The sequence below is a fragment of the Antechinus flavipes genome, chromosome 2 (genome assembly GCF_016432865.1).
Source record: "Antechinus flavipes isolate AdamAnt ecotype Samford, QLD, Australia chromosome 2, AdamAnt_v2, whole genome shotgun sequence".
NCBI lineage: Eukaryota > Metazoa > Chordata > Mammalia > Dasyuromorphia > Dasyuridae > Antechinus > Antechinus flavipes.
In genome coordinates this window covers 488,666,443-488,679,991 of record NC_067399.1, presented here as the reverse complement: position 1 = coordinate 488,679,991, position 13,549 = coordinate 488,666,443, and the positions used below count along the sequence as shown (strand labels likewise).

General features: G+C 31.8%; 1 protein-coding gene across 2 annotated transcripts in view; it reads left to right on the top strand.

Annotated features, from left to right (window-relative positions):
* Positions 1–13,549, top strand: part of TOX3 (TOX high mobility group box family member 3) — a 128,376-nt gene that overhangs the window by 96,695 nt on the left and 18,132 nt on the right. The gene's annotated exons all lie outside the window — the stretch shown is intronic.

Genomic DNA, 13,549 nt, shown 5'->3' with positions numbered 1-13,549 from the left:
CAATTCCCAGCTTGTTCTTGCCCTTCTTCCTTCCCACTGCTCTTTCCCTCTTCCTTCTATCTTCTCCTCTTCCCCTTCTATCTAATTTCATTTCATTATCTCTCATGTAGAATGCAAGCTCCTTAAGGACAGTCATGCTTTATTTTTGGTTTTATATTGCAAATTCTAGCACTAAATTATCTACTTGGCAGATACTTAATTAATAGCTGATGACTTGAATTATTAACTAGCCATATAAACCTAAGCTAATAATTAAGCCATTTTTTTAAAAAAAAATCTGTGCTGTAATGTTAAGAAAAAAACATTTTTCTGAAACTAGTTCAAGCCTTCAAATTGATTAGAAAATTAAAATGAATGTGATAGAACTAGATTTTAGCTAAAATAGTAGAGAAAATACTCTGTAGAGAAAAATGAACTCTGAAATTGTTTGGAAAAGTAGTTGCCCACCAATTGATGTCTTGTGTCATGCTAGAAATGAGTGCATGAAAGAATAAATGCAAATTTAGTAGTAGTTATAGATATCTAACTTACTGATTCCATTTGTATTCTATCTTATGAGATTTTAACAATGTAAAATAAGGGAGGAAATAGTGAAATTCAGAAAGGGGAAATGTTAAGGATTAAATATTTAGAAAATGCTTTGATACTAGTCAAGATTGTAGAATGGCTTCAGCAGTGCATTGTATAAAAGATAACTATTTGGGACATATTTTTAATAGTGTAAAGCATAAACTGACATAATAATGATTTAAAATGGCAAATGAGTCTGATTTTATAAGTTGCTGCTAGACAAATAAAGAGCCAAATTTTTAATATGCATTTTTCATTGTTAAGAAAAGAGTTTATTTTCATCAGGAGAAATAACTTTCCCAGAAAACTTGTATGGGTGTGATTTACATATAATCTTTTCTAATTCAATTGATTTTGGGTATGTGCATATTTTGTGGGATATAAGATTTATTTTATATAACATGTATATGCTATTACTACAGAGAATGGCGGCTTATTTTATATAAGATTTGAGTCACTGAAATACTTAATGATTTATAAAAGACATTTTACTATTCTTGTCAGGTTATCTGAACTCTTAAGTTGAATATAAAACTACTGGCTTGCATTTTGCATATATAATCACTTTCCATACTTACATTTTGGAATTCATTTTTAAAGGATGGGGACCTATGATTTTATTAGTATAGACAACCCCAAGAGGAGGAAATTGCTTCCACATGCAACTTATAGTTGCCTAAATCAGTGTGGTTCAGTGACATATCCTGAGTCACACAGTCAGTATGTGTAAAAGGTAGACAGTGAATCTAGGTGCTCTCGGCTGTATGGCTACTTATGTCATGTAATCTCTCAGCTTTTATAACTCAAACTCAATAATTGATAATGTGCTAATACAAAAAGAACACTGAACTAGAATGTAACTGAAATTATCTTCTAGTCATAACCCTGATACTAATCCATTAGATAATATTTCTAACATTTCATTCACCTCAATTATTTGTAAAATACATTTCTAAAATTCCCCAAATGACTCAATTTATTAATCCTTCTATATCATCCATTTCAACTTAATAAGAAATCTTGATTTTTAAAAAGATATAATGAAAATTAGGCCTGTCCAACTCCATCTGTGACATTTTCTAGATTGTTTGTGTTCTAATAGAATGGCATAATTTATTATCAAAGGCATTGTCATTGTTTAATAACTCCAGAATTATAAATTCAAAGTATAAATAAAAGATATGCTAAATATATTTTTGCCTAATGATCTTCATTATGAAAATCATTTCAGGAAGAAATATTCAAATAAATGATTGAAAATACCTTTACTTGAGTGCCAATATATATATTTTTAAAATGAGAGAAATTAAACAAGATAGGTCTTATACTATACTGTTAAAAAGTCAGCAGACAGTATCTCTACCAAACCCCAAAAGTAAAGAGTTTCTTTAATGAAGAGCCTTCAGGAAAAATTTCCTGCCTCCAGTTTCTAGTAGGAAAAAAAGGCATAATATTCTATGGTGGAGTATGCAGAGAAGAAAGTCAGACTCTTAGGAAATACTCAGAACATGGAAGGTTTTAAGTATAAATTAAATTGGATTGAGAAGCAACAGAGAAGGGAACTGATACTTTTAATATTTCAATATTTCATCTATTTTTTCAATAACTAAAAATTTAATTACATGAATGTAATTAATCTTAAAATTCTTTAAAGTCATGGATCTTGGTGGCATGAAACATTTGTGAAACAACTTCTAATGCTATATTGTATACAAATGCATATTATAGATATTAATAAAAACCTACTGTAATACTGAAAGAATGGGAAAAAAAGATTTTTTAGACAAAACTAGTGTCTGTAATTTGGACTGCTTTAGAAACCAAATGAATCCTAATATTATGAACTTTTAACAGATAGATTTGTAAATAGGGATCACATATTAAACCTAGATGTCAAGCACAAGATGGCTACTCTATAAATACATATTTTTTTCAAGTGAGAGGAGCTACAAATTTCTTTAAACTCATTATCTAAACATTTTCTCTTCACCAGCAGTCTCCATATTTTCTGACTGAAATCTCAATAAGCCTTCTGTCATATGCTTTTATTATGACTGTTGTATGAGAATCATATTCTAATTTGCATGACCAACCTAATCTCCTCGAATTTAAAGCAATTACATCTTACTGGTCCACAATAAGGTAGAAACTTCATAATCAGCAACAAGAATATTAATCCCTAGGATAGAACATAAAGTCAAGTTAAGTCAACAGAGTTCTCTTTGCCAAGGAAATCATAAATCTAGGCCCTATGTCCTAATCCTCCTTTCTTACCTTGTATTGTCTATAATACTGTCCATAATAATTGGGTAATTTGTAGCCTACAGTTTAATTGAGACAGATACAATTATAGTGTGGAGAATGTGTGTGACAGGAATAAAAGTTTTGAGTACCTAGTCCTTGACTAAAACTACTCATGATTCCTGAGTTCTAAGGTTTGGTTATGATCATTTCAGGGATCACCACAGAGATATCTCAAAAAAAGGACAACTTCTTAAGTACTCTAATACCCTCTCTTTGTAATATCAAGTCCCACTGGCTCAGTTATCTTTTATGTGAGATGATTATTATATCTATATCTGTATGTAGTTCTAATATTTCTCCTGAATCTCAGATACATCACTAACTGCCTTTGGATAGCTTTAGATAGATGTACTGTAGGCATTTCAAATCCAATAGATCCAATACAGAACTCAAACACCATCTCCCCTCAAATTGTCCTTTCTTTCAACTTCTTTATTTCTGTTAAGGGCACTACCTTATGTAACTTCTCCAGGTTCACAATCTTGGTATAATCATTAATTCTTCCCTTTCTCTATCTCCATTTCAAGGCAAGTGTCAAATCTCATTTGTTTCTCCTTTGTGACATTTCTTAACATTCATTCCCTCCTTTCCTATCATACAGATACTACCTTAATTCAGACCCTTTCACCTCCTGATTAAGATTACTGCATCAGATTCCTTGTTGAATTCCTGGTTTTAATCTCTATCTCCAATCAAACCTGTACACAACTGTCAAATTAACATTTTAAAATAGGAGGCACATAATGTCATTCCTCTGTTCAAGCATCTTCAGTTGTTTCTCAATGTTCCTGGAATAAAATGCAAGATGTCTCATTGTAGTATTTAAAAAACCCTTTATAATCTGCTACAAACAATCTTTCCAAGCTACATTATTTCTTCTCATACACTTTTGTTTTAGCCTAACCATTCTACTTTCTCTTATTCTAAACCAGTATTCTACTTCTTATTTGCATGATTTTACAAAGGCTGTAATCACTTTTACCTCCTGGAATCCTGGTTTCTTTCAAAGCTTAGCTCATGTACTGCATCCTACAGGAAACTTTTTCTGAAACACTGTAGTTGTTGTCCAGTTTTCTCCATTATTCATTTTTCTATTCATTATTCATTATTCATCATTCTTTTGTTTTTGTTTTTTTCATTCTTCCTTTTTGTCTTATCCAGCATGATGCTTTGGACATCTTTGGCACTTCATTATTGTTTAGCTGAATTGTATTAGATAAAAAAAGTTACATTATAAAGGTTTCTAAATATGTAACTTGTTGCCAAATACATTGTATCACAAACTTCAACCACAACATTTAAAAGCAAAGAGTTTGGAAAATAATGGTAAAGTAAACAAATATAACTCAATCACAAGTTTAAACAAACAAACATTGAGTTCAACAACAACAACAACAAAAATGTTAGACTATTATCTAGCTATTTCAATTATGTGGGAAAGTCTGAGTGAAAAATCAGGTTAAATAATAACAGGTTAAATGTGAATTCTTAAGAAAATCTATTCAATTAGAAAAATGCATAGGTTATTCTTAAAACTGTATAGTTCAGCAGTGACATGGACACTTCTAATGCCTTCCCTTTTCTTCATTTTTTTTAAATCTCTGCATTCTTGGTAATAGTATATAAGTTCTGAAGAAGTACTTTTTTTTTTTTACTGTTAGTCCAGTGAACTGAGAAAGGCATTCTCTATTGGATCTAGACTTTCCTACATCTGTCTGAAGGAAAAATTGAATGATACTAGTATCTCTTATCATCAGTATTCCTAGACATTCATGGTCCAAGTTTAAATTGTGAGTTTAGAGATAACAATGCCAGCATATCTCCATATTCCTGCTGATCTTACTTGCTTAATATGTTATACTTGGAAATTGTTTCAACCAGGTTCTCACACCACATAACACAATAAACTCCAAATAAATTCATTACATGATAGTAGAGATTTTGTCAAACAGATTAGAGATGAAAGAAAAAATATATTTTATAATTACAGATAAGGGAATGTTTAATAACCAGAGAGGGCATGGAGAAGATCATAGAAGGTAAAATGTATATATATATATATGTACTTTTTATAAAATTGAAAAGGTTGTGTACAACCAAAGATTAGTATAGTTAAAATTAGAAGGAAAATTTAAGTGATGGAAAATTGTAGCAAACTACTTTGATTAAGGACTGATATTCAAGATATATAAAGAAATGATTGAGATATATGAAAATGATAGTCATTCTCCATTAGATAAATGGTCACAAGATGTGAAAAAGCATTTTTCAAAAGAAAAAATCTAAACAGTCATGAATTATATGAAGAAGTACTCCAAATCATTAATAATTAGAGAAACAGAAATTATTCTGAAGTTCTGCCTCCAACCTTTTAAATTGGTGATGGTTATAATACTATTACATGGCAAGTATTTGAACATGGCAAATGAGGAGATCATTTATGCCTTATTAGGGGTCTGCTGCTAAACTTTAAACAATAACATTCTTTAAAGTTTAATCCACATTAATTACCTTTTCTTAATCTTTTTCTTAAATCTCTAGACAATAAATAGAGGGAGGAATCGAGCTTGGATTTGGAGTTTGTCTATTTTTGAGTTTTGAACATTTAACACATTGAACATTTAATACTAAATGCTCGAAGCAGTTCAAGCTAGCTCCAGTACACCTCGACAGTATTATTGTTGTTCTTTATGTAGGCAAAGGAAAGATTCAGAGAGAAAGGGGAACTAGGGATAAAGTCAGAAAAACAACAACCAAAAAAAAGATAAAAAAGAACAAGATAGTGAAACATTTAAAAAATAAGTTGAAGAAGACTGAAGGAAATTAAGAAGAAAATATTTAAAAGGGCAATTTTAAAATTATGTTGTTATATTTAAATTATGTTGAATTATATATATTTTAAAGCAAGTTGTATGCAATAGAAATTTACATTGATATGTTATCTTTTTCATTTCTAGTTTGTATATAGAATTATTAGGTTTGGTGTTTGATAAACTATACATTTTAAAAATAAAATAAAGGTTTGGTAGTCAGGTTTATTGGGATGGGAAAGGGGAAACCAGAGTAAAAAGTTGGCTAGTGTTCAGTCTACTATATAAGGTTTAATCAAATTCTTTGTCCAGCTGATCCTGTAATAAATAGTACATAGATTAAGACATTTATAGAGAAAGAAACAAGAAATAATTGATTTTTTGATACTTTTTGATACTGAACCACACTCACTATATAATCCTGGGCAAGTCACTTTAACTTTTCAGTTTTCTCTGAAGCTCTCTTGTTTCAGAGCAGTTGCCAACCTGCATTGATAGGAATTCTTCATCTATACTAAAGGAATCCTAGTCCTTATAACTACAAATTTGGTCATTGAGTGGTAACAAATATACTCACGTTTGTGAATAATCATTTTAAGTAGTTTATGGAACCATTCCCATTAAGTCTGTTTTAATAGGAGGAAGACATTTATAGTATAACTCATTGAATGCATATCAATTGAGGATCTAGCATGCAATTAATAGGAACCATTTAGCAATTAGCAATATAGCAAACCCTCAAACCCCGAAGAATGTAAAGTTCAAAGAATAGCCATTTTCATCCCTTGAGTTTGAGATATCTACAGAATATTTGCCTAAATATGAAGGTTAAAAGGAATGCTGTATTTGATTGTTTAACTCACCAAACATTTAACACCCATAGATGCTAGAGTGCAGAAATGTGGATTATTTAGGCATGCAGAGGAGGAAAGTAAGCAACATATTGGAGAAGAGCAGCATTAATGGAAAAGAAACTAATAGAGAAGTTTGGAAGAGAAGGAAATTCTTACTTTATACTCCTTTAGCTGGTGATATCATCAGCTTCCATGAATATAATTACTCTTTCTATGTTGATGATTCTCAAATGTGTCTGTCCTGTCCCAGTCTCTGCTGACTTTGCTGATTTTGCATCTCCAATTGCCTTTAAATATTTCTTCTTCTTCTTCCTCCTTCCTCCTTCCTCCTTTTTCCTTCCTCCTTCCTTCTTTCCCTTTCTCCTCCTCCTCCTCCTCCTCCTCTTCCTCTTCCTCCTCCTCCTCCTCCTCCTCCTTCTTCTTCTTCTTTTTCTTCGGTAGGCACTTAAATATGTTTTGATAGTTGTGAGGATATGGTGAGTAATATAGTGCTTTACAATCCTTAACATGTTAAATTAATATAAAAATTTATATAATAATAATATAAATGTAAATAAATAAGTTATTATTATGCTAACTTTCTGAAGAAAGGATTTCTGAATATCAGGAAGCAGCAAAGAATTAACTGGCAATAATTCTGTTTTTAAAGTAATAGTTGAAAATGATAAAAGTTATCTATGACTGAGGAAAAGAGGAGTGATTAAATAAAATGGGGACAGTGAAATAAGTGGTCAATTTTCATGAGGTAAAAAAATAGAGAAAACTAATAAAAGCAATTAGTAAAAGAGAGAACCTCTAATATCATTAGATTTGAAAATATTTAATTTTTAATAAAAATAAATATATTAAGTGGAAGTGGATGTTTCCTGTGAAATAAAGTATATTGGTAAACTTCATGTGGGTTTCTGAATGTCATACTAATCTAATAATGTACCAGAGCCCAAATGAAGAAAAGCCTAGACATTAACTCTTGGATTTCCCCCCCCATATTGTTCAGTAGCCTTTAAATGTTCCAAATTAAGAAATCAAATGCTCTAATTTAGAACGAAACAAAATAAGCTTGCACAAATTAAAAAGAGAAATTGTCAAGAATTCATAGATTTGTATATGAAATAAAATTTGGAGGTCAGCATGAATTAAGAAAATTTACTTTCAGTAAAATCTCACTTATCCAAAATAGCAAGTATTAAACTAAATTGTAAGTAATGTATTGATTTTCTGAATTTTGAGATTGAAGATTTTTATAATCTCTTATATAACCACAGAACATATGTGTAAAGTTTTTCAGGGAAATACTATTTCCTAGTTAACTAACAAGGCTTTTAAAAACTAGTTTAAATTATCTTTATCTTCTGTTTGGTTAAACAGTTTTCCTTTAATGAAATAAAAAACTGGATGTCCAGCAAAAAAGATTACTTTAATATGCCAAAAGTGATATCCTTTAGAAAAATTTGAATGACTTCCAGATGCGATGATCAGTATAATTCTGTATCAGATTGACCCAGTAGTAAGCCACAGGAGTTTCATGGGAAGGTACTCTAAAATAAACAGACACATGAACCAATGAAAGTGAAGTTCTAAATGTTTCCACATCATATTCTCTTTATTTGCTATATACATTATAGTAAGTATCACATAAGAAACTAATTCTTTTTTTAATAGAACTGAATAAAAATGAAATAGCTTCAAAGTATAATGGAACTGAAAGCACATACTAACGGGACAATAAGCTAGATAGTCAATAGTCCAAGTGCTTTTTTGGATTTATGGGTCAATTCAAAGTACAGTCCCACTTTTTTTGTTCAGAAACTAGAATTGGAAACTAAGGGAGCTTGGGGTCTCTTGTCAGAATGCTGCCAACATTACCCAACAATGGAGCTCCCTGCATACTCTCTCTGCAAATGTCTAGGCCCTTAGCATTCTTGTATGGACACTTTACAAATCTGTTCATCTCTTAAGACATCATGAGCAGGAATGAGATCCTTGTTCCAGCTGCTTATGATGCATGGGACAAAAGTCAGACCAACTTCTCTGGTGAATAATCAGGGATTTTCTTTTCTCTAATTTTTATAACTTAATGCCTACCTAAAATTTTAGGGACTAGATCTCTCTGGTAACTGAGACCTGGTTGTATCCTTTGAATTTTTTCCCTCATCTCCCAGTGACTCTGGTGCAAAGTAAAGGGCCTAAACTATGGAATCAGAGTTCCAAGTTCAAATCACCTCTATGATACTATTTGTGTAATTTTGGGGCAAATCACAATGTCCCCTGATCTCATTTTCCTTAACTGTAAATTTAGGGTGTTGATCTTAAATGGCCTCTCACATCCCTTCTAGTATTGAATGTGTGATCATCCAATCCTCCATTTAGGTGATACACTTTTATCTAAGCTCTATTTTATGTGGGGACTATGTCTTAATAAAAGTTCACGGGTTTGTCTATTATTTCACTCATCTGTCTGGGAAAGAAAATGGTTGGGTCATTTACAAAGAATTGGATGATAATAGATGTTGCTTTTTGCTTCCTTGTTTATCTTCCCCTCCCCCAAATTAAAAGCTTTTATTTAACAGAAGACATAGAATGTGCTTATACTCAGATCCCAAACAGGAAAATTTATCTCCCCTTTCTAGAGAACATTAAGCAGCATTGCTCCTGTTGGATCCTATCATTTTTTAAGAGTATAGGTGACAAACTAGTGGTGAAAGACCTGTTTATCCAGTACACAAACATCTCAAACTAGGAACTGGAGATCTTCCAGAATAGCCAAAGCATTATGAGAGGAGTAGTTATCTGTTCACATCTTCCTTGATACGTTTCATTCAGTGAGTATAAGCCAGTTAGGGAAGTATTTAATCTTAGAAATCAACTCCATTAAACTATTCTCAAGGAAGGATTGGAGTCAGAGCATTTTAATCATCTGTTATTGAACATTCTGGGAATACTGAGGTTTCAGTAGAAGTTTTGATGGAGTTAAGATTGGTTCTTGTCTAGTACATAATTTTCTAGTGCATGCCATGAAGAACGATGCTACAAAAATCACAGAATCACAGAATTTTAGAGTTGAAAAGCACCTCAGTCCATCTCATCCCCCCCAAAAAGAATTCCTATTATAATATATGAGACAAGTATTCATCCAGCCTGTGTTTGAAGGTCTCCAAATGAAAGAATCCACTACTTCCCAAGACATCTCTTATTAATGATGGACAGCTCTAATTGTTAGGAAAATTTTCTTGACATCAACCTTACATTTTTCTCTTTTCACAATTTTACCCATGGCTCTTAGCTCTTTTCATTTTTTACCTTTCTTTCCAATCCTAATTGCTATTGTTTCTTACTTTTTTTTTCCTGAGGCAATTGTGACTTGCCCAGGATCACACAGCTAGGAAGTGTTATGTGTCTGAGACCAGATTTGAACTCAGGTCCTAACTTCAGGAGTGGTGCTGTTTCTTACTTTTTAAAGATTGGAATCATGAGTGACCAGATTTGTGACTATAGACCTTTAAAGAGTATTTGGGAAATACCCTTGCTAGAGCTAGATTTCTCTCTCATCAACCATCCTTTTTTTCTCTTGAGTTTCTCCAAATTTCAATAGATGCCACCCGATTTTAAAAGGCATAAAAACAATTCTGTGTCATGGGAGCAGAATATCTGTGGTCATTTGAGTTCAGGAGATTGGAGAATCAAGACCAAAGGTCATTTTGGTTTCCAGGTCTAGGAATAGGATAGACTGAGGATATGGAAAAAGTTTAATTGTTATCCCACCTCCAGGTCATCTGTGGTGACTCAATTTCTTCTGAAATTCATGATCATTTAATTTACATCCTCTTGGTATATAAGAATCACTTTATCTCTTCCCAGTGTCTTTCAAAACGTTTTTGGTAGGTATTCCATCTTCTCTTTTTGGGCCTGGTTAGAGCTGTGTTATTATTATGTTTATTATTAATGATAGGGTTCTTTACCAAGAAAAGGGAATACATTAAGTGGGGCAAGATCTGAAACTCCATATTCCAAGATGGGAAATAGATAGTTGTCCACTTTTTGCCTAAATTTTTCCTCCAGATATAAGGCCTGAAAAGTCTGCCTTTGTACAAGATGCAGAGGAGTGTTTTAAAAGATTTTATGATTCGGTGTTAAATCATTTTGCAGATGTTTATGCCTGTGTTGTTTTATGAAAAATGTATGAGCTTGCTACTTGGATATGTGTTAACTGGTGATTTAGTAGTTAATTCAGTTTAGAAGGCACTGTTTTCTAAAATTTCCATTCCTTTAACTCTGAGATACTGATGTTAGATAATATGTATAAACAGGTCAGAAACAGAAAGAAAATTCCATAAGTCAAATTAATCATAATGGCACTTTTTTATATTAACGAAGTACTAGAAACAGGCTAATGTCTACTAATTAGGAAATGACAAAACCAGACACATAAGCGTAATTGAATATTATTGCTAAGTCAAGAAAAACAAAACATAATACAAAAATGTATAGTTATACAAAATAAATTTCTAGGTTAGCCATGAATACGATCACTTTAAAGAGGCATAGAAAGATTTAAAGAAGTTGATACAGAGGGAAATTGATACAGGATTAGGAGAATAATATACAAAATTAAACCTTATGAATCTTAGGAACAACAGTAATTGAAAAATTATACTAGATCTGTCATAATCAAAATGACTAAATATGGCCCTGAAGAAGAGATGGGAAATTAAGCCTCTTTCCTTTCTCTGAGTGTGATTTTTATGAGTGTGGACCATTGTACTTTTAAACTTGGCTAAGTTGTTTAGTTGTGTTGAATTGCTTTCCTTCTCTCTCTCTTTTTATTCTTTGTTACAAGGAAAGGATTACTCATTCTATAGGGAAGATGGGAGGGATACATCCAGAAATGAAGTTAATGTAAAAACAAAAGATATACATAAAATTTTATTTTTTTTGAAAATTGTAATACAATAATAAAGGAAATTCTATTCCCTTTTTAGGAAGATTCGGTGTGCAAAAGTATTTGGAGAAAAAGAATTCATTGTTTCCTTAAATTTGGCTTGTTTTGAGTTCACTTGATTCATCGTCTTGCTGACTAGCACAAGGAGATTAATCGAGAAAGATTATATAGATTGTTTAAATAAGTATATGAGAATAATTTTACTTTTCATATGGGAAATCAATGCATGTCTAAAGTCATTTTGCTCTCTAAACTTTTAAGAATGAGAAGGGTATTTAAATTCTCATTTACTTTTATAGGCATGATTTTAGATAATAAAATTTTCTAGGTTGAAAAATATAATGTAATGGAAATTGGGCCTTGATATTCTAATTTGATCTATTTTTGTTCTGAATTTGAATTTATAGCAATGATATAATTAGATGAACTCTGATAGGAGAGAATCCCACTATGGAAAAGTGATACACAGTGAATTTGTTAATTTTCTGTATAAATTCACCATCGTTTATTAACTAGAGAACCTGAGGACTCCTGGTGAATAATTTGAATAATTATTTTCATATTCAAATTGAACCTTAAAAAGTTTTGAATATAAGAAGAAATTATATTTGCTTTTAGAGTAAAATTAGTTTTATTTCAAGAAGTTAAAATGCTACAGTGTGCAAAGGAAGATCAGAATGCATGGAGCTACGAAGAGAGTAAACTTAGTGAGATTGGTAACACCACACACATTTTTACAACACACGCTCTTCTTTAAAATTGGCAGTTTAATTTGCTTTGAAAGCTAAATATAAATAATTTTCAGATTTTTTTTATAATCAGATCCTTTTTATGGCCTAGGACAATATCCTGTGGAAAACTGATGTAACGTGCATCTCTAGACTTATTTTCAGGAGACTTTACCTTCTGATGTCATTATACTTTGTTATAGGATTGGGATTTGAATCTTGCCTTTGATCCTTACTAAATTATATGACTATGCAGATCTTCACTAGTTGATGAAAAGAGTCAGAAGATTCAAATCCCTCTTCTGATTTTGATTTATTGTATAAATGTGGTCAGGTTATTATTTGATTTCTAAGGGATCTTATCACCCTTGATGAGGGGTCCTCAAACTTTTTAAATAGGGGGCCAGTTCACTGTCCCTCAGACTGTTGCAGAGCTGGACTATAGTCCATAAAGAAACTTCATAGCCCTGGATAAGGGGGATAAATGCCCTCAGCTGCTGCATCTGGCATGCTGCTGCAGTTTGAGGATCTCTGCCCTAGATCAATGATGGTGTGACATATGATTATGACATATGAGTCAATTTTTCCTATCTTACTAGATTTTCATGAGAATTCAGTGAAATAATACATGAAATATTTTGCATGCCTTGATTAACATTAGCTACTATTGTTATTGTTATTAATAAATGATCACTTTAATTTATATTGTTACCATGTTCCTTCTACCTACTATTATTTTACTTGAGATTGATATTAATTTGCTCATATTAAAGTATAGTCTGATCTGGATTATAGTAATGCTGTCAAATATATGTAGACAAGAAGTAAAGGTGGAAAAGACTTACCATCAACTTAGATATAAAACCCCTTGCACACTTGCCAGTATTAATGGAAAGAAGATAATTAGCTATCTACATAATATTTGTGCAGATAGTTTGATGTTTTGCAGTGACTATAAATGATGGAACTTACTGTGTAGGATGGGATCCAATGGGACTGTAGTGACTCTTAATATGTGCTTATGATCCTGTTTTGAGCCTAGTTTTATATATTTCCTTGAACAGCCCTGTTTTAATAGTCTCAATAAATTAGAGGACCAAATTGGTTCTAAAAGTTATTATTGACGTGATAGGCATGCTGAAGAATTAAGAGCTTGCCAATAAGAGCAGAATACTAGCAAACTGCCTGCTAGTGTGTTTATGAGTAGCATAATGAAGTCATAATAATGGTTTTGAGTAGTACAGCTGAATAATGAGTCAGTCTCAGGTGGATCTATACAAGGAATGGGAAAAATTGGAGAAGCAGATTCGTAAGTGGTGACTGAACTCTTCTAAAGCTCCAAGT